This window comes from Chiloscyllium punctatum, chromosome 25 (assembly GCF_047496795.1).
Source record: "Chiloscyllium punctatum isolate Juve2018m chromosome 25, sChiPun1.3, whole genome shotgun sequence".
Taxonomy (NCBI): domain Eukaryota; kingdom Metazoa; phylum Chordata; class Chondrichthyes; order Orectolobiformes; family Hemiscylliidae; genus Chiloscyllium; species Chiloscyllium punctatum.
This window is the reverse complement of record NC_092763.1, coordinates 17,309,865-17,332,564: the sequence shown is the minus strand read 5'-3', so window position 1 is coordinate 17,332,564 and position 22,700 is coordinate 17,309,865. Positions and strand designations below refer to the sequence as shown.

General features: G+C 40.0%; 1 pseudogene; it reads right to left on the bottom strand.

Moving 5' to 3' along the window:
- Window positions 1-20,615, bottom strand: part of LOC140495615 (sodium- and chloride-dependent neutral and basic amino acid transporter B(0+)-like) — a 55,467-nt pseudogene extending 34,852 nt beyond the window's left edge.
- Between the last annotated feature and the right edge of the window lie 2,085 nt (window positions 20,616-22,700).

Below are 22,700 nucleotides of genomic sequence, written 5' to 3'. Positions count from 1 at the left end.
ATTACTAACCTCTGATCTGATCTTGTGGCCACTGTATTTATATGTCTAGCCCTGTTCAGCTTCTAGTCAATGGTAATGCTAAGGAAGTTGATAGTGGGGGATTCAGTGATGGTAATGCCATTGAATGTCGAGGACTAAAGGTTCGTCTCTCTTGTTGGAAATGATCATTACCTGGTTTTTCTGTGGCATGAATGTTATTTGCTTCCCTCCAACTAATGATTGCTCTCCTTTCACAGTAACGTGACTAATGCCATGTGATTCTTGAATCCCATCATCATCTATGACTGGGTTGCTAAATCTCCTGCATGTCCAGTATTTCCATTCATTTGTTAGAAAATAGTCTTAACCTCAGTTTGCATAACAGAATATTGTATGAATATGGAACGGCATTGGATCTCTGCTGGGTGACCATGTATACAAGCTCATCAAGAGAAGTCAGAATTTCAGCCTTTCTTTTCACGTTGGTCATTTCTTCCATCTCCACCAACACCTTCTCTACTTTCCTTCATCTCTAAGACATAGAGAAGGGATGGAGGGATCATGAGTATTACCTCCAGCAGAATTTTCTACCAGACGTAACAACGCATATGTCATCTCCCATAATATAAGATTAAGTTAATAGATGAACCTGCTTCCGTTACAGAGTGACACTTCAAAAGATCCCAGGATATTAAGGAGCATGAGGCCATTACACACTCAGGTGGCATACTATATACAGCAATAACATGAGCACATCTCTTAAAGCTGTGCTGACACCCTGACTATAAAACATAACAGAACAGGGAGCGCTCTTTCAGTGAAGCCCGTTCTCTGTGAGTCACTATCTTTGGTCGATGCAAGAGTTTTCAACTTTTTACTGATGGTGTGAGATTCTCGGTCTCTGATGATTCAGATTTTTTTATGGATATCACTGTAAGTTTGATCATGTCTAAAGTAGCAAGTACCGTTTTTTGAGACTGTTATCACATTGACAGCTCAAAATAATTTTTGGCATATTTAAGCTTTCAAGGAGTACTGATACACATTCAAGAATGACAGATTTACATTGTTTTTTTTTGGATTCTACAGTGCTCCCATGTTATCCTCAGCTCTTTACAAGGTCTGCATTTTAATATGGTCCTGGAATATTTAATTCTTGGGTGATTTGTGTAACTGAAGTTAAATATGAGTTATTATTTCACCTGACTTTACATCTGATATTCAGAAATGGAACAAGATAAATAGAAGAACAGGACATAGTTTCTCATTGTGCAGTCAAATCTCATTTCACTCAAATAAAACCCTGACCCTAATCTATTCAATTCCTTCCCCCAGTCCTGCCCAGCCTTCCACAGCAATTGGAAATTCCCCCTGAGTGACTGAAAACTTTAGAATGCAGGACACATTTCAGAGGTTTGGGGGAATTGCTGCTGTTCTTTCCCTCAGGAGAAAGACCTTCAGATCTCCCTCAGGCCTAAAGTGTTAATGAATTCTGGATCTCCCACTCCCCAAAGAGACACTGTTAATGTCACCTGGAAAGTAAATCAGACACTTCACAAATGATTCATAAACGCTAGTTTTATTGTTGCAGAAATCTATACTTTGTCAGTTGTTTTAATTTGATTCATCACCAATCACTTACCTTTCCTGAAGATTTGATTCCTCTCGATAACGCTGCTCCAGTTATCAACCAGGTCAGAAGCAGACAGAGGGCTAAATACCAGACTATCTCCCCAGTCTCATCCATTGAATTTTAACAGCGTAAAACCACTTTACTGAAGGAAATGACAACAAAACAATATGTTATGTAAGGACAAACTTATATTCATAGAGAGGTATAGCATGGAAACAGACCCTTACGTCCAACTCGTCCATGCCCACCAGATATCCCAAATTAATCTAGTCCCATTTGTTAACAGTTAGCCCATATCCCTTGAAACCCTTCCTATTCATATACCCATCCAGATGCCTTTTAAATGTTGTAATTGTACCAGCCTCCAGCACTTCTTCTGACAGCTCATTCCATACACGCATTACCTTCTGCATGAAAAAGTTGCCCCTTAGGTCCCTTTTAAATCTTTCCCCCTCACCCCAAACTTACGCCCTCTAGTTCTGGATTCTACCCACCCCAGGGAAAAGACCTTGTCTATTTACCCTATGTATTTACCCTCATGATTTAATAAACCTCCATAAGATCACCCATCAGCCTCTGACACTCCACGAAAACCTGCCCCAAAGCCTATTCAACCTCTCCCTATAACTCAAACCCTCCAAACTTGGCAAAATTATTGTACATTTTTTTCTGAATCCTTTCAAATTTCACAACATCCTTCCATTTGGCGGGAGACCAAATTTGCACGAAATATTTCATTACACACATCTGAGATTAGAAATAATGCATCAAAATATTTAATCAAAAATACATTATTTGAAGATCCAGATGATTAATAACAAATAGTGAACTCATATTTGATATCATTTATGATATTTCTCAAAGCTATTAAATATGTGCATTATTTAAATACTGAATGCTGATGAGTTTCCATGGAGAACTGGTTTCATTTGAAAGTTCCCACCAGTATTTCACTGAATGTATTACATTGCATTGGTTTAGTCACTGTTTCTCTCAGTGATGTCAACTCCTTCAGATTGTCAGACATGATATCTGCTTCCAGACAGTTTCACCAAATTCAGTTCCCAGGTCTGTGTATTAAATATAATGATATATTCAATTAAAAACAGAGCCAAAGAGACATCAGTCACAGATAATTTATATTATTTAATGGTTAAGAATTCTAATGGTGAGTCTCTTTGCTGAAGAACAAGACAATAAAAAGCACAATAAATATCTATTGCAGAATTATAATTAAAATGAATCTGGTGTGTTAGAAATCAGGGAACTGTTACCCAGTGAAGAGGTGCCTATGTGATGTTAATTTGTAACAGGCATGTGATATACATAATACCTCTTAACAAAATGAAACAGTTTCTCAGTCATTATCAGGACATTCACCAATGACCTTCCCAAAAAGGGTTACTGGCCCAGCTGTTCAGGTTATAGGTGCTGCTCTCTCCAGCAATGTACTTACTCCCAGTATTGCTCACTCGGACCCTGGTGAGGCATGAAAATTTCTGATCCATTTGGACAAGTTTCATTGTTTGTCTGCAGCCATGTTGTATTAACGATTTCAAAATATCCATCGACCTGAGTGAGATTGCAGCGTGGATCTGGAAAATGTGGAACATGTTACAGAATTATGATTCGCCAGGAGCAATGCTGTCATTTCCCATGATATAATAAGGGTTATTGTTTCAAATTCTGAGTTAGTTAGAAAAATCATGTCCAATTCAAAAGGTTAACTCTGTTTCTTTCTCCAGCACCTTTTGTTTTTATTTCACTGTTACACTCTGGCTGAAGATACCCATTTTTTTTATTACAAGGATGAAGATATAGATATGTCAGAAGAGAGATTCAGTCTGCACATTCCAGTCACAGCACAGTCCAGCTTTGAGGTTGACCCTGTCTAATAGATGTTTTTGACAGAATCTGTGATGCCTGTGACAATACTTCAAAAATAAGATATTAAAAATTGCTCCTTTAGTGAAACATAGAGTCATAGAATCCTACAGACAGAGACAGGCCCTTTGGCCCAAACTGGTCCATGCCGACCAAAACGTCCATCAACACTAACCCCATTTCCCTGCACTTGGTCCATATCCTTCTAAACCTATCCTAGCCATGTATGTGTCCAAATGATTTTTAAATGTTGTTAACGTACCAGCCTCAACTACTTCTGCTGGCAGCTCATTGTATATGCATCCCACCTCGATGTAAAAAAGCTGCCCCTCAGGTTCCCTTTTATTCTTTCCCCTCGAACCTTAAACTGATGCCCTCTAGTCTGCAATCGCCCAACCCTGGGAAAGAGACGGAGTGCATTCACCCTATCCATGTCTCTCATGATCTTATACACCTCTACAGGATCCCCCCCTTAGTCTCCTATGCTCTGAAGAAAAAATGTCTGAGCTTGTCCAACCTCTCCCTATTACTCAAATCATTGAGTCCTGGCAACAACCATAAATATTTCTTCTGCACTCTTTCCAGTTTAATAACATTCTTCCTATAGCAAGGTGGCCAAAACTGAACATAATACTCCAAGTGCCGCCTCACCAACTTCCTGTACACCTGCAACATAACTTCCTAGCTTCTATACTCAATACCCTGATTGATTAAGGCTAGTGTGCCAAAAGCCTTCTTCACTGCCCTGTCCACCTGTGACTCCACTTTCAGAGAACTATGAACCTGAACTCCAAGGTCTCTCTGTTCCTCTACACCCCTTAAGGCCCGACCATTCACCATGAAACTCATACCTTGATTTGATTTTCCAAAATGCAAGATTCATCTATATTAAACTCCATTTGCCATTTCTCAGCCCATTTCCCCAGCTGATCAAGGTCCAGCTGCAATTTCTGATAACCTTCCTCACTGTCTACGATACCACCTAGTTCAGTGTCATTTGCAAATTTACTAATCATGCCTTGTACATTCTCATCCAAATCATTGATATTGATAACAACAATCAATGGGCCCAGCACCGAACCCTGAAGCACTCCACTAGTCACAGGCCTCCAGTCCAACAAGCATCCTTCCACTATTACCCTCTGTTTCCTATCATCAAGCCAATTGTGTATCAAATTTGCCAACTCCCCGGATTCTGTGCAATCTAACCTTCCAGAGCAACCTTCCATGTGGAATCTTATTAAAGGTACTGCTGAAATCCAAACAAACTACATCTACCGCCTTGCCCTCGTCAACCTTCCTTGTCAATTCATCAAAGAACTCCAACAAATTTGTGAGGCATGATCTCCCATGCACAAAGCCATGCTGGCTATTCCTAAACAAACCCTGTCTTTCCAAATGCATGTATATCCTATCCCTCAGAATCTTCTCAAGTAACCTATCTACCACAGATGTTAGGCCTACTGGTCTATAGTTCCCAGGTCTTTCTTTGCAGCCCCTCTTGAACAAGGGTACAACATTCGCTACTCTCTAGTCTTCCAGGACCTCATCCATGGTTAACGATGATGCAAAAATATCAGCCAGGGTTCCCGCAATTTCTTCTCAAGCCTCTTGCAGTGTTCTTGGATGTATCTGGTCAGGACCAGGAGATTTATCCACCTTCATACATTCTAATACATCCAACCCCTCCTCTCCTGTGATATGGACTATCCCCAAGTTATCATCACTGACTCCCCAAGTCTTCATATCTTTCTCCACGATAAATACAGAAGAGAAATATTCATTGAGGACCTTATTCATATCCTGCGGTTCTACACATACATTTCCACTTTGGTCCTTGAGGGGTTCTATTCTCTCTGTAGTTATTCTTTTTCCTTTAAGGTACTTAAAGAACCTCTTTGGATTCACCCTAATTTTCTCAGCCAAGGCTATCTTATGCCTCCTTTTCAGCGTCCTGATTTCATTCTTTCAGTAAACTCCTGTATCCCCTGTACACCTCCAGGGATTCCCTTGATCCAGCTGCCTGTACCTGAGCCATACCTCCTCCTTTTTTTCTGGTCAAAGCCTCAATATCTCTTGTCATGCAGGGTTTCCTATTCCCGTTAACCTTGCTTTTCACTGTCACAGGAACATATAGATCATGATATTTGCAGAAATACATAGGAAATGAAAGAAGACATAAGAGATTATTGCTTTCCAAGTTTTAATCAAGATAGAATCATAGAACTCCTGCAGTATGGAAGCAGGCCATTTAGCCCAACAAGTCCATACCAACTGTCTGAAGACCATCCCAATTAGATTCACCCCTGTTTCCTATCTCTGTAACCCTGCATTTCCAATAGCCAATCCACCTATCCCACACATCTTTGGACTTTCATCTCTCATCTGCTTCAAATAAAATTGTAACCAATGTCTCAACTGATCATCTCATTGGAGATCACGAACTTCACCTTTCACATCATTTGGATGAGAGTACAGAAGGCATGGTTAGTAAGTTTGTGATGACACCAAAATTGGTGGCATAGTAGACAGGGAAGAAGGTTTTCTAAGATTACAAAAGGATCTTGTTCAAATGGTTCAAAGGGCTGAAAAATGGCAGATGGAGTTCAATCTGCATGAATGCAAGGTATTGCAGTTTGGTACAACAACAAACATGGATAGGGCTTATATAAATAATGGTAAGGCCATGGGTAGTGTTTGTAGATCAGATGGACCAAGGTGTGCAGGTACATAATTCTTTAAAGTTTGCTTCACAAATAGACAGGATGGTTAAAAGGCATTTGGCAGGCTTCCCTTCAACGCTCAGTCCTTTGAATATACCTGATATCGCATGATCCTATATCAGATAAAAATGCTTATTGCTTCTCACAATTACCTTTACATTCCTGGGGGGGATGGGGAGTGCAGATTGAATAATTTAGAATTTAAAATGACTGCGTGAGTCATGATGTGCAAATAGTCTTTGTTCAGGGAATGAAGGGACAGTCAGTAGAAGGATTCCTAGCCTGTATTTTGCACGAGAACATGATGCATAGAGTCATATGGCACGGAACCAACAGCAGTCCAACCAAGCTGTGCCAAACATAATCCCAAATGAAACTAATCTCACCTGCCTGCTCCAAACCTATCCTATTCATGTCTCCATCCAAATGTCTTTTAAATGTTGTAATTGTACCTGCCTCAGGACGTTCATTCCACATGCAAACCATCTTCTGTGTAAAACAATTTGCCTCATGTCTTTATTAAAACTCTCTTTTAAAAATGTGCCCCCCATATTCTTGAAATTCACCATCTTGGGTAAAAGAGAACCACCATCAACTCTATCTGTACCTCTCATTATATTATAAACCTCCCTAAAGATCACCTCTCAACCTCCTGCACTCCAATGAAAAGAGTCCCAGCCTTTCTTTATAACTGAAACCTTCCACACCCAGCAACATCCTGCTAAATCTCTTCTGATCCCTCTCCAGCTTGATAATATCCTTCTTATTAATGGGCAACCAGAACTGGATATAGTACTCCAGAAGAGACCACACCAATGTCCAGTATATCCTCAACATAACGTCCCAACTTCTATACTCAAAGGACTGAGCACGTTTTGGAACAGACTGGAGAGCAGATTATATTTGACTTAGTATAATGAAATGTAGCAGAATTAAGTAATGGTCAGCAAGTAAAGGCACCCAAAGGAAACAACAGCCATAATTTGTTTAAATTTGTATCAACTTTGAAAGAAAGAATTTTAGGTCTAAGATGAGCATACTAAACCATAATAAAGGCAACAAAATGGGCCTTAAAGCTGAGCTAGCTGAAATGAACTGGCATGCTATGCCCAGGGATAGATTAAGAGAGACACAGTGGCAGATACTTCAGGGTTTATTTCAGAATACTCAGATTAAGTATATTGCTACAATAAAGAAAAATCACGGGGGAGGACTATCTATTGTTAAGTATCAGATTTCAGGGAAAAAATAACTGCAAGAAAACGGTAATAGCTCAGATAATGTTCAGACTATAACAAAAGGTAAACCAGAAGGAGGACATTAATATTTGGAAGGCGAGGGATGTAAAATCAGACAACATATTTGTACAGGTATTTAAAAAGGAAAGGAGCAGGTAAAGTGAAAGGTGATCTTCTTGAGAGTGAGAATGAGGACCTCATAGTAGATTGTGAACGAAATGAACAAACATTTTGCTTTTACCTTCACTGGAAGCAATGCGAAAAGAGCATTCTAGTGACTGTCTAGACCAGGACATTGAAATTAAAGGGGAGATTTGTGAAATGACAATCACAATGAAAGGAATCAGAAACAAACCGATGGAGTTGTAGGCTGACAAGTGTTTGGCTCCAGGTGGACTTCATTCCCAAGGTCTTTAAAGAGTTTGCTAATGAGCTAAAGAATGAGTTGATGTTACTTTTCCAAAATCCGCACAATTTAGCAAATAATCCATTGGACTGGAAAGTAGCAAATATATCTACTCAAAAATGGAAGGAGACAGAAAATGAGAAATTACAGTTAACTTATCATGAGGAAGATGTTCAAATTGATTATAGTAGCACACTTAGAAAACCTCAAGTTAATTGGGAAGACCAGCATGTTTGTATCAGAGAAATCATGTTGAACTCGTTTATTGGAATTCATTAGGTGAATATATGCTATGTGAATAAAGTTCTGCTGATGTAGTATATTTGGATTTTTGGAAGAATTTAAGAAAATGCCATATCAAAGGTTACTATGAAAGATAAAATCTCATGATATAAGGCTGAACACATTAGCATGGATCGAAGATTAGCTGTCTCGCAGCAAACAGAGTTTATGCAAAACAAATGAGTATGCCTGATTGGCAGGATGAGATGAGGACTCTGTGCTGGGTCCTCAACATTTTATAATTTACATCCATGACTAAGATAAGGGGAGAAAAGGCATGGTAGTTAAATGAGTAGATGACATCAAAATAGGTGGGGACGTATACAGTGAAGTAGACACAAGGAAGTTGCAGATCAATGGAGACAACCTGAGAGAGTGGATAAAATCTGGCAAATGAAGCATAATAAGAGAAATTGTAAGATTGATCACTTTGGTAGGATGAACATAAAAACAGAGAATTACTTAATTGGGAGAAATGATTGAAGAATTCTGAGGTGCAAAGAAATTTAAGCGTTCTGGTTTATAAGTCACAAAAGATTGATGTGCAGGTACAACACATATAATGGGTTGCTGTCCTTAATGATAGAAGGATTTAAACAAAATGTAAGGATATTATGCTTCACTTTACTAAGGGAGTATAAAGACCATATCTAAAATATTGTGCACAGAATCTGCCTCCTTATTTAAAGAAGGATATACATTTTTTCAGTTGACTAGACTGGTACCTGAATGCACAGATTGTCTTAGTAGGAAGGATTGGACATGCAGAGCATGATTGCACTGGAGTTCAGCAAAATGAGGGGTAATCTTTTTAAAGTATATAAGATCCTAAGCAGTCTTGAAAAGGTGGATGTAGAAAGGACAGTTTCTGCTGACAGTTCAGTCCAAAATTAGAGTACACTGCTTTAAAATTATAGGCTGTCCTTTGGGGACAGAGGTGACAAGTATTCTTTTCTCTCAGATAGTTGTGTAAGTTTGGAACTCAGCCTCAGAGGGCACTGAAGGCTCAGCCATTGTTTGGCAAGAGAATTGAGGGTTATTATTAATCGAGGTAGGAATGTGGAATTCAAACACCAACAGTTCAGCCATGACTTCATTGATTGGTGGAGGAGTCTCAAGAGGCTCAATGAACTATCTCTACTTCTATTTTGTATGTTTATAGATCTCCCATAGTGTCAGTCTGTAGAATAAAATCAAACATCACCCATTGTGTCACTAAGTGAAATCAATACTTTTTTGGAAGTCAAAGCATGATTTCCCCACTATCAGGAATGTGTAATTGCAGTGACTCAGTGCCATGATTCCTGCTGCTGCTCTCTACCCAAGTCTTTCTGCTGTACGGTCACAACGAGAATGGTCACTGAAACTATTGTCCACCTCACTCCCTCACTCAGACTGACAGAATGAACAATGACCAGTCGGTGTGTACACTTTCCCCAGTAGAAGTGAACACTGTACCTTTGGGGGTCCTGCTGCATGTTTCATCTGCTCCCCACCAACTGAAGCAGTCTGCCCACAGCAGGGGTGATTGGAAGGAAGCAAACAGGTAGTACAGACTGTAGCCAATAATGGAGCTGTAGGAAATGTTGGCAATTATAACCAGAAGGACCATGGTGATTCCAACACCTTAAAATAGACAAAAAGAATTGGATATAAATTGAGAACTATTGACTTAATATAAATTCCATGACATAGTTTCAGTTGGTCAAACAAATGACTGTGTCTAGCTACAGTCACTTTCCATGGAGATCAGTGAGACTGTCCAGGCTGGCCATATCTGAAAGAAATGTCACTGCCTCAACTCATTCTGGATCAGGGTCATTGAGCTGCAACATTGATTAGAGACACTCTGACATAAGGAGGTGTGTGAAATATGGAGGTAATTTTATTTAATACAAGGCTTGAGTGAGAAAAACCAATGCTTCAAACTTAATTAAGAACTTCGAATAACCATGAATTAAACTGACCAATAAACAGGTGAGCTGTAAATGGGTAAACTGACAGTGAAACAGGTGAGCATTTTGAAGGAAATTTTTGGTAGAAGGAAAAAATGATGATTTTCCTAAAAAAAACAAAATCACTTTCGCAGCATATCATAGTTTCATGGGAAGAGTACATCAATAATCACATCCTACAGTAATAAATGTCATCACAAAATGTTTAATATCCCAATTAGACCACCAACATAACTAAATTACCCAACTGAATGTTATTCAAGACAAAAGCAATTCAAACCAACATTTACCACGAACAGAAAGTAACTTCATTTATTGTGAATATACTACTGTGCAACTTAAATTCTCCTGCTTTAAAAGACTGAATATACACACACTCATTCACAATTAAGCCACAAAAAAAGACTGATGATTTGACACAAATATAATGTCAAAAAAAACCAGAAAAAATCAATTTTATGAAGATGGAAAAAGTAGTGGAATGTTTAAATTTTATATTGATTTATTACAGGAGTGCAAGAGAGGACAAGTATAATTGTACAAGGAAACCAAAATTGTGTCTTGTTGAAGAATGAATTAGTTTTTAATCTTGTAAGGAAACGTCGGAGAATGAATGGGAATAAAACTGAAATATCTCCATGACCCGTAGGCTTTCACCCCAATGGGAGTACAGGAAGCTGGTGGGAAAACTTTGGATGTTTCTTCTCAGCTTTAATCATTCCCACTTACTAGAGAATTTGAATGATACAGAGAGAGGGAGATTGCACAATTTGCCTTCCAACTTTTTCCTTGAGTTTGCTTTTTCCTTTTAATAATGTTTCTCCAGGACATTGCGATTGCATGGAGATAACTGCAGTTTAATTAACTTGAGCCACTTAAATTGATCTGATCATAGAAACACCACACCTGGATCTTGTTTAAACTGTCCGTTGTCCATTTACTCCCAGCTTCACATTCCCATATTCATTCTCCACAGCGATGCTTTCTCTTGAAAAGTTTTATTTACTGACCTTAAACCTTTACAACTGTTACATATAATTCTGACTTAAAGATTTCCTCTTTTATTTTTCAACTGTCTGCATTTGTAATAACAAGCTGCTTTAAAATGACTGTTTTTTTCAACAATTATGGGATTGCATTCCCACTGTTGAATGTTCTTTACCTTCATAGTGATTGATCATGTGACACTGAAAACACTTTGAAACGGTGCTTCGTGTGATTTTTCCATTTGGGTTGCTGTAGTTTTCGTGCATGCCCTCCCCTGAAGCCAATGGGCTGAATCCCCTCACCCAGCTTACTCCATAGAGCATTAGTTTCCCCCGAATGAATACTCACTTCTGTTTCCAAAGTTCCATTTGCCTAAGAACTTTGTTATGGACCAGGCCAGACCCCCCTCAAACATTTCAAGACGGTAGTTGAGACCCTAACTTTTCTAGTTGTTTTGAGCAGGTGTATAGTGGATATTCCAGAAGTGATGCAACTAGCCAAAAACCCTTGGTCTTAAACAAAACAGAATTTATTTACTGAGTACCAAATGAAACACAAACAAAAGACAACAAAATACAGAATAACTTAACCTAATCGAAAGCCCAACAGACTATCCCAAATTAATGATGCTGCACTAAATTCCTGCAACAATCTCCATAAACACCCTTTGGCAAAAAAGGTAAAATTAAACACAGAGTCTTACAGGAGAGAGAGATGACAGAGAGATTCAGCAAGGAACACCTTCTTCCACATAGCTGTTTCTATTGGATTCCCAGCTAACAACTGACTCAGCAGCTCTCAACAGCCAGACTACTTGCTAAAACCAAACCAAATCAGAGTAAAGCTAAGCTGGGAGAACTGGCCACTCTCCTTTCATTGTACAACTGCTTTATTTTATATAACTTAGAAGCTTCTTCAAGTAGATAAGCACAGACATCTCAACAACTCCGATTCGTTACAGCACTTTTGAAAAAATCCAAGGACAACACAACCTTGTTAAAGGAGCAGTATGGTCACACCTTGCACTAATACCTTGAGGATTAAATCCTCCCTGGCTTGTGAAATGCTTGACAAGGATTCATCTGCCGTTTTGACTACAATCTGATTATGAATCAACTCTGCCTTCAACTCTCACAAGAGCATTTCAGTATCTGCTTATAAAGATCATTCATAAATAAACATACACTTTGCCCTGGCCTCTGTTTTCTTCCTTTAGACTTTACCTCTTCAATAGTGACAATTTGACAGAAACTGAAACTTAAGTCCAGTGTTTGTTATACTTCTTCAAGTGATGCTGCACTCTCACTAATCCACTCTCTTGTTAATATGTCATCTGTGATGGTTTCCATAAAGTACTGACATTATTTTTGTTATTTATTATGTAATTCTGAAGTAGTTCTGTATCTATTGAAACTATTCTTTCATTCCCCAGTTTCTACATCCAATGGACTCCCTCTGCTGGTGGACTCTTGTGCTTCTCCTGAGCTCTGCAACTCTTCCTGGGTCTGTTGCATCATCTCTCCAACACCCCATTTAATCGAGACACTTTTGGGTCTCTGTACATGTTGCTCATCTATTGGCTGCACCCACAGTGCTACCAACATCTCGGTGAATCATTGAAAGCATTCTTTTATGATTTTCTGCGCCACAAGGTTTACGTCAGATGCTAACTTTGTTGCTTCTGTTTATCTATCCATTGCCACCGTATTTTATTGTACTCTTGAGTTTTTGGAAAGTTCAGGCGCCCAAAGTAATACTGCTGGAGTTCAAAACACTATGTGTAAGAACTCCTTATTTGTAGCTTAATCTATGCAGACATCATCCTCACACAAAGTTAGAGTTTCTCCTCCCTTCTAGCTCTCACTATGTAATCATACAAATTGCCCTTTACCTTGATGGATAATATTTATCCAAATGTCACTCCAATGTCCCATCTGCTCTGACAGATAGAATGAAAACTTGGCAAGTTGCTGGTTCAAAGATGTGCAGCTATGATGAAAGGTGTCAGTTTATACACACCTCAAATATTTTTTAGAGTTTGGATTTTAGAGTTGCTTACTTTTCTGAAGGTTTCAAAAAAAATCAACTTGGGTCAGACAGTCTTTCCAGAAAAGTGACCAAATCTTATGCAATTTAGAGAGCAGGAGCTCACTCGAGTGCTAATAGATTGTTTTTTTTAACTGTGGTGGTTTATAACAGGGTGGGCTAAACGTGAATGTCATTGACTTACTATGTTTCAGGAAAAAAAATCACGAATTATGTAGCAGCCTCCTGGCTGCTAAAACACAAATAGATTGCTAACTTTGGGTATATTAGTGAAGTAAAGCCCTGAAACCACAAAATCCATGCACCAGACACAGTGCAAAGACAGCAGCCAGGTGCTAAAGACATTAGCAATAGTTATTCTGGACAGACATAACCCCCTCCCAAAAACTTATCTACTAAACACAGGACAGCCCCGAGAGAAATTCACCTGGTCCTGCCACATAAAGAAACTAACAGTGGCATGCCATGTAAATGACTGACTCTTGTTTCAAACTATAAAGTGTGTCTCCCTGACTCACCAGAACTACAGGCAGTTCCAGAAAGCCAACTAAAAGGTATGAAAACAGGGTTCACTTGCAGACCTGTCTCTTGGGACTCTCTTGAATCATCTGAGGCCTTCCCAGGAGACCAGTATGGCAAGAGGCAGAGACCAGCTGACCAGAGAGGAGGAAAGCAGGTTTGCTGACACATAGACAAAACCACAGAGAGCGCAACTGCGTAAATTTACAAAAGACTCAGGAAGCATTTAAACCTTAAGGTGCCAAATAAGACTAGGGATAGTACATTTTGCAACTTTATTCCTAATACAGCTGGGACTGTTTTGCATTGGTACTGGCTTGTTTTCATATTGATTTGACCACTTCAGTATTGTGGGACACCTGGGCAAATTCATTCATAAATTCTGGTTGGAGTTGGTCAAATTTATCTTAAAGCGAGACAAAGCAACAATGAATTAATGTTTAGGAAACCCAGAGTTTGAAAGCTTTTGGATACATTAGAGGAGACCTCATTGGAGCTAAAAGCAAATCCAGTTTCTCTTCTGGAAATGAGATTTTTCAGGGTAATTAAGTGGACAGTTACCTCTGTGTAAAAGTTTAATTTGTGCATCTTCCAAGTCAGGAATATTTGATTTGAACTATTCAGGTTATTAGAAGCTGAGAAAATATAAGCTCTCAGTTTTGTGAGCATTCATATAAGAAGAGGTTATGGTTCATAGGACGGAATGGAATGAATCAGTTAAATCAAATTAAACATTTGATAGCAAGAGTTAGCTTCTCTAGACTTGAATTGCTCTAATGTTGGGAAATTTCTGAGACTTTGTTTTGCTATCTGTTTTAAGATCTTTCTAACTGTTTTCTGTGTCTAACTAGCTTGGTAGCTTTTTCCTATTTTCATCTTTTGTGTCATAAACTTCTCTTCTGTTGTTAAATAAACTCTGCAGTCTTGTGTCATTGTTCCCAGTCACTGATCACTGTATTAGCTGCAATAGAAAAATAATGTGATCTCTCAGGACAGATTTCCTTCTGGGATCTGATTAGCCCTGTCATACCATCAGCTGGGATCATAATACAGGAGAGATGCCTTGTATCTTAACTAGTATTTACCAATCAGGCAGTACAACTGTAAAGGTGATCTGTCCATTATATTTAACTAGTTATTTTTGAGCTTGTGTGAATAAATTGTTTGTCACATTGCCTCACCTTACAATAGTTAATACACTTGAAAGCTTTCACCTTGTTGTAAATTCTGTGATCATAGAAACAAAGTGAAAGGTATCTTTCCAAAAAAAAAATCGTAATAATAACTATTCTTTCTCAGCAATGTAAAATGAAAACATTATCAGCATTAATATTGGATAGTAGATAACGGGTTGTCCAAGTATTGGATCTAATGTCCATTAAATTTGGGTGAAGTTAATAAAGAACACTGAACAGAACTTAACATAGGTGACAGTAGTCTGCCCAGCAGCTAAAGTGTCAAGGAGAGACTCATGTCACCTCTTTTCAGGTAAGCATCTCATATTATGTGTCAACCATTTAACAGGGCCTCCAGATGATCAAATATCAGCAGCTCTCCATTGTTCAGCAGAGGTACATTGCAGCTGCTACCTGCTACAGGCCATAACCTCACTTCAAGCCCAGTATCACTGAGGTACCCAGTGGCAGGGAACATGAGTAATGGTGGGAGATGGGTCATGAGGTTAGGGTCGGGAGTGTGCTCAGGTGATCCAGGACTTCCAGGACTGTTGCAGAAATATTGATATGTTTTGGTGTGTACACATAAAACTTGAAATGTGGAAGCCGAATTTAAACCGAGTCCAACTCTGCAATTTGCAAACTGCAGAGATGGAACAGACAGTATTCATGCAGCCAGGCCTTGGACTATCAAATTCCTGTTGAAATCAGACAGGCAGAGAATTGCCTGGTCCAGTGCTAATGGCCACACTGTTTCAGAAGAACCGCTGTTTCCACCTCCAGTGAAGCTTCTTTGTTGGAAGAATGTTACACTAACTTGCTGGCACCAGCTCAGTAGAAGCCAGAGACATAAAGCAACAAGGACAGCTCTTGACAGTTGAAGGTTCAAAACCATGCTCTAACACTTCCAAAGATGGAAAACAGTTACCTCATTGGATCTTCCTGCCCCCACCTGATACCAGTATTGGACATGGGCCACAGAATCTTTGAGAAGGATGCTAAGATGGGGATAAAAGTGGGAACCGGGAGCCCCAGCTTTGCTTTATGCACCTTCTTTAACAGCATCTCCAAACAGCGCCTCCAACTGGCAGCTGATCTGTACAGCATCTCCAACTCCTTGTACCTCGAGGCAAGCATCACCAGACTGACCAGACCCAGGGAGACAACATCAACGTGACAAGCCGAAGACAGAAACAGCCCTGGGAGGGGAAGTCCAAACTCAATGACTGCAGATCCTGAAAAATTAGCCAATCCTCAAAGAGCAAGGACCAGCCTGTCCCAGCCATTGTGAACAGGTATTTGCAGATTTTTCAGACACAGTTCAAAGACAGGGATAGAGACCTGTGGACAGGGTATAGTTAATCCTTGGAATCAGGTGTCAGATGTTGATAGCTAGTGCAGGTTTGAGTCATGTTTACTTAGAGACTTATCAGTTATTGAAGATTCCTGTGAAACAATTAAAAGAGTTTGAGGGAGTTTAATTAAAGAATAATAGTAGAGTCTGACAACTGACTTTTTTCCTTCATAAAGTGTTCGTTGTGTTGGATCTTTCTCTGCCTCTTATCCGCTTTGTCCATCACACTGAGCAATGTGCCTGAGTTGAAAAGGATTACCGTAAGCTGATCAAAGTTAGTCAGATTACATTTACCCACCCGAACCCAATACAACAGGGGGAAGGGAGTGAAGGTGATCAGCAGCAAAGACAGATGCTTAATTCAGTCCCCTCCCCGATGCCAGGTCCTTCAATCAGGCATTGGGTACCTTCGAATGATGGATCCTCCCCCAGGAGCCTGCTAGCAACCCCAAAAAAAAGAGTTGCTTCCTGGATTTGCTGCAGGGTGCTTCCCTTGCCCGTCACTGGGTAAATACAAGTGGCAGTGTAATTAGATCTTCTGTGTGGAATAACTGCCCAATGAAGGGCTCCATTGGCAGCAAGGTAGGGGGAAGGCCATCCATGAGCTTCCCCACCCCTGACCTTTGCAGAGGTTAGAAGACAGTGAGTTTCCACTTGACTTTGTGCCTCCATATCACTGACCACTGACCACAGCCTCAGCTGACTGTCACCTCACACTTTACATCTGGATTAATCCATTGTGCAGCATGTCTGAATGCAGACACTCTGCCCAGGTTCAGCTCAACTCTCATCTGTTCAAAAATGTAACCGATATATGACCTGAGTACTGCGCCTCATTTATATTGTTGTTAAGCTCATTTGCCGAATAAACACTGACCTTGTAACATGGGCACAGCTTTCCACACTCCAACGGGTCCAAGACTGGCAAACTGGCCAAAGGAGCATTCCAAGAAAATCATTGGCATCGCAACAAATACCAGCATGAGAGCGTAGGGAATCAGGAACACACCTGGAAAATATAGGGAAAGAACACAATGAGGGAAAAATCACCCATTGACGCTTAGCTTCATTGTTGGCGCCAGATGGATTGTGTTAAACTTTACCCTGAAACCTCTCCAAAACCCTGTTGGGTCTGTCCATCGTTCCATTTTTTACAATTTATTAATGGGTTGAGGGTGTCGCTGGTTAGGCCAGCAGTTAAAGCAAGTCCCTAACTGCTCAGAAGGTAGTTAAGAGTCAACCACATTGCTGTAGATCTGAATTCACATGTAGGCCAGACCAGGTAAGGACCACAAATTTCCTTCCCTATAGGAGATCAGTGACCAGAAGGGCTTTCCCTGACCATCAGCAATGGTTTCATGGTCATAATTAGACCCTTATTTCTGGATTTTTATTGAATTCAAATTCAATTACCCGCTGTGGTGGGATTCATACCCAAGTCCCCAGAACATTACCTAAGTGTCTGGATTAATAGCCAAGCAATGAAACCACTGGGCTATCGCCTACCCTATTTGATCTGATCCCCCACACAAAAAAATCTCTGTTGTCTTCTTTATTTGACTGGGATTATTCTGTGATGTTATGGGTCTGAATGTACATTAACACATGGAAGATGAAGAGCTCTCAGCTGCAGCTCCGAAGGTTACTCCATGAATTCTGGCACATAGGAATTCCCACATTGTCACATTCACAAACTTGATAAAACATTTTTTTTTGCTTCTTTACACAATGGTGTTGGGACATTTTTGCCAGTGTGTTCTTGGTTTCCATTGATGTAATTTATGACAAGCAATCACACGATCTTAATCCTGCCATTTCTTTGAGAATGAAGAATTTAGGAAGGTTGCACTCAACTCTTACAGGCTTCCTACTATCCACTCAGGCGAAACTGTAGTTGGCAACATTCCCCCACAGAGAGTGGAGGGGAGGGCAGAGTCTTTGTTGGGGACAGTTGGATCTTCATTTGTTCCCAGAGTTTCTCTGGAGAGGAAGTAGGAATGAGGCCAGGATTGTCCTGTCTACTCTATAATGCTGATTGATATCTACTTCTGCAACATGAACTGCGATGGTTGTTGACTTGAAATTTCATTTATGAGTTGTCTTTAGATGCGTTTTTGAGTTCGACTTCCAATTTAAATTGAGTGGATGATCTGGCTATCTGTATAACAGTTAGTCTTGGGTATGACTAGAGAGTGCCTTTAGAATGTCCTGTATGTCACATGGGCACAGCAGGGTATTATCTATCAGGTGTAAGGTTTTGAATCCATGTGGTCTTGAAGCAATTTCTTTTCTTAACAGAGGAGCTGGTTTTGGACAAATACACAAGAGTGGGCATTCATTTTCATTGCAGCTCCCAATATCATGGTTTCTGAGTGTTCACTTTCATGCCAAGTCTGACATTTCAATCATCCAAGGGTGACAATGTTGACTTTAGGAGGGGCAATCCAGATGATTTCACTGTGATCTATTTGGGTGTTACCTCTGTCAACTGGGGTTAACCTTCCAGATTGGAGGATGAACACTGACAAGTGGTACATGCTGCTGGTATTGGATGGGCAGGTGATGCCTTGGTGATTGTGAAAATCAAACAGGGATAGGGTATGTATTAGTATAAATCATATATATTTGTACTTATTTTGTTATTTTTAAATGGCATAAATTGTCTCGATATTTTCACTGCCCATATCTACTTCCTTCAGTTATTAATCTGAACAGTATGGAAATGGCATCTTGAAAGTTTGGTGGTGAAATTTTCTTCACCATGAGACCCTGATGAGGTTATTGTTCACCTTGAGATCAACCTGATCAATTGAGCATATAGCCAGCATTGTGTACTGCAAGGCTACATTTCTCTGAGAGATGGGTCTCATTCAGGGCTGTTCTGTTAGTGTCTAGTCCGGCTCACTCGTGGCCCACCAGGGAGAAGTGTCATTGAGGTCAATGCCCTCTGAGTCAGACAGTGTCCTCCTGTTTGAGATGGTAAGCTTCAGAATTTATTTTTACTCCTTCCCCCATTCCACCTTTTGAAGGTAGCTTGCTGCTTCTCTGTTGCACATTGGCTGGTGTCAAAGAGATGTGACAAGCCAACTGAATATTTGGAAAATGAACAGTGGTTCAGGTCTCTCTCCAATTCAGCAGCAAGAAGTGCTGTGCTTTGAAAAGACTGATTTCCTTGTTACTCCTTCCATTGCTGTTAAACGGACAATTACAAATCTAACCGCAGTGCCTGACTGAAGAGAAGAAGATAATGGACAGTAAACATATCTGGATAGTTCATGCTGTTTAAAAATAACAAATAAATATAAATATATGTGATTTATCAGTCTGTAAGTTAGCTTGCCGAGCTTGAAAGGTTGTTTTCAGACATTTTGTCACCATACTAGGTAACGTCATCAGTGAGAGTCTCTGGTGAAGCGTTGGTGGTATGACCCCCTCCTCTATTTATAGGTCTTGGTTTCTTACAATGGGTGATGTCATTTCCAGTTTTTTTGTCAAAGGAAAGTAGACAGGGATATTGATAGAGTTCTGGTTAGAATACCATGTCTCTAAGAATTCTTATGCGTGTCTTTGTTTTACCTGTCCTAGACTGTGTGTGCTGTTCCAGTCAAAGTGGTGTCCTTCTTTGTCTGTATGTATGGAAACTAGTGATAGTACAAATCTTCTGAAAAATCACTTATATTTGATTTATATTAATACCAACGCTAACACTATTCAATTTCCACAATCACAAGGAATACACAAATAAGTATAACAATAAACCAACTGTTTGACAATTCCCTTGCACAAAAAAAAACAGATTGTACACAAGATGGAGTGTGCTGGAGAAACTCATCAGGTTTGGCAGTATCCAGACAGTGAAAAACAGAGTTAAAGTTTTGAGTTCAGTAAACCTTCACAGATCTCGTGTACACATACTGCCAAATCTGCTGAGTTTCACCAGTACATTTTGTTTTGTTTTAGATTTCGTGACAATACCTCCCCTGTTTCTGTAAGCCAGGTACGGGAATCTCCAGACATTGCCCAGACCCACAGCACAGCCGATCATCGAGAGCAAGTAGTCAGTCTTTGACCAGTCAGTTACCTGTCTCCACATTCTCATCACCTTCATCGTCACGTTCATTAGTAGCATTCTGGAAAGACAGGAAATGGCTGACTTAGAAATGAATCTTTCTTGGACAAGAACTCAAGCAAAACGTTTGCCCCATTACATAAATACTATTTTTTCAACTTAGCAAAATTGTCTCAAAGTTTGGAAACCCCACAGAGAGATACTACAATTCGCAATGGCAAAAGTCCCAAATTCATGAGCAACCACTCAGGATTTTAAATTAGTTGTCTGCCATATTTTGATAAAATACTCACCATGTTCTCTAGAGTTTGTGTTTGTTGGTCATTCGACGAGGACTCGGATAAAGCCAAGTTTGTATGCGCCATTTTTCAATGCCACTGAACAATTCTTCCACAATATTTCGGGATGGGATGTAAATATGGAAGAGCACTTTCTTTTGAAGACAATTCAGCTGCCCATCAGGAATAATGAAACTTCTTCAGTCAGAATCTCATTAAGCTGGTTTGTTGGAGTTCTTTCAGTAACCTGGCCTATGGATAAAGGTGAACTGATGGCTGTAGAATTGCATAAGGTATTTCATAAGGCCTGAATTCCCCGACTGAAATAGTGGGCCAGGCTCCAGAAACAAGTCTCCTGGGCACCAGCTGAACAAAAGTCCAGGCCAACAGGCTTTTAGATTAGATTACTTACAGTGTGGAAACAGGCCCTTCGGCCCAACAAGTCCACACCGCCCCGCCGAAGTGCAACCCACCCATACCCCTACATCTACCCCTTACCTAACACTACGGGCAATTTAGCATGGCCAATTCACCTGACCTGCACATCTTTGGACTGTGGGAGGAAACCGGAGCACCCGGAGGAAACCCACGCAGACACGGGGAGAACGTGCAAACTCCACACAGTCAGTCGCCTGAGGCGGGAAATGAACCCGGGTCTCTGGCACTGTGAGGCAGCAGTGCTAACCACTGTGTCACCGTGCCGCCCAAGGGCTTCTCAGGGCAGCAGCAGCAAGTCCCAAGTTTGAGTCCTTCCAGATGGGGACACAGGCAGGCAGGCATGCTGTACCACCCAAGGTCCCAGGCTCTAGACCCCAATCTGCAGCAGGTGTGATTACAGCCATCTTCAACTCACCAAAGGGAAGGACGGGTCACCAGGCTTCCAAAAGCAGCAGCAGCAGAGAATGACAGGTTCCAGTGCCTCCAGAGTCTGCAGGCTCCAGGCCTCAACCAACTCCAGCTGCTCTCAGTTGCAACAGGTAATGTCACTTCAACCCCCAAGTTCCAATTATCAGCAGGAGCAACAGAGTACAGACTCTCAATACACTGCCCTTTACAGGGAAAGTAACCCTCCACCACCATCCTCTGCCTCCTGCCTTCAAGCCAATTTTTGTATCCAAATGGCTAGCTGTTCCTGGATTCCATGTGATCTAGCCTTGCTAACCAGTCCACCATGCAGAACTTTTTGTACGTAAAACAGGTTTCATCCTGTAATTAGGCAGTAGAAAATTCAATCCCGCTTCTAGCATCACCGAATGTTACATGAGTGCTTGCAGCTATACATGTGGGTTGACTGTGTGTGTGCAGTTGTCCCTGCCACATTTCTGCATTGAACAACAACCCAGAACCTTCGCCTATATCTATCCCTTAATCAACATGACCAAAAACCATTATACTGGTAGATAGCACACTGCTGAAGTCTTAACTGAAGTCAATCTAGACAATGTCCACTGCTCTGCTTTCTTTACTATTTACACAGTAATGTGTATTTTTAAGTAAATGAGTTGCTTCTGAAATACAGGATGTGTCTTCTAGTCTAAAAGATACATCCTGTATTTCAAAAACAACTGATTACAGCCAGCCTTAAAGATCCAATGTAAACATTAATTCATTAACTTATTGTAACTTTAAACAGAATTTTATAATAATTCAATCTAATCTAATTGGTCTGCTTTTTAAAAATAATCTGAATATTCAATCAGTGTAAATCTTTTAAATGTGTTTTCCCATATTTGTGTATCTTTTTATACTGAGAGAATTTCATTTTATTTATGGTATCATTATTGTAAATTTTGCTGTTTAATATAACATTTCATAAACCACTTTCAATAATATGGTCTTTGAAATGGTATAGTTGACAAATACACATTCTAAAAATTACAAAAAAAAAGAACTTGAACTTAAACATCATCTTTAATGACCTGAGGATATTCCAAATACTTAAGGATATTTGAAATTTAGTTGTCGTTGTAATGTGTGAGAAACGAAGCTCACTGTTTAATAACTTCAGTCCGAGTCAAATTCCCAAGCAGTCTTTATTCATACGGTCTTGCAAGCTGGGTGACCATAAAGTAGGCACATCGATCAGGTAGTTACATTGCAATTTATACAGTTCAGTTGAGTCTCTTGGTACTCCCCTTTTACTTCATATCTGATAGTTGTATTGCTTTGTGC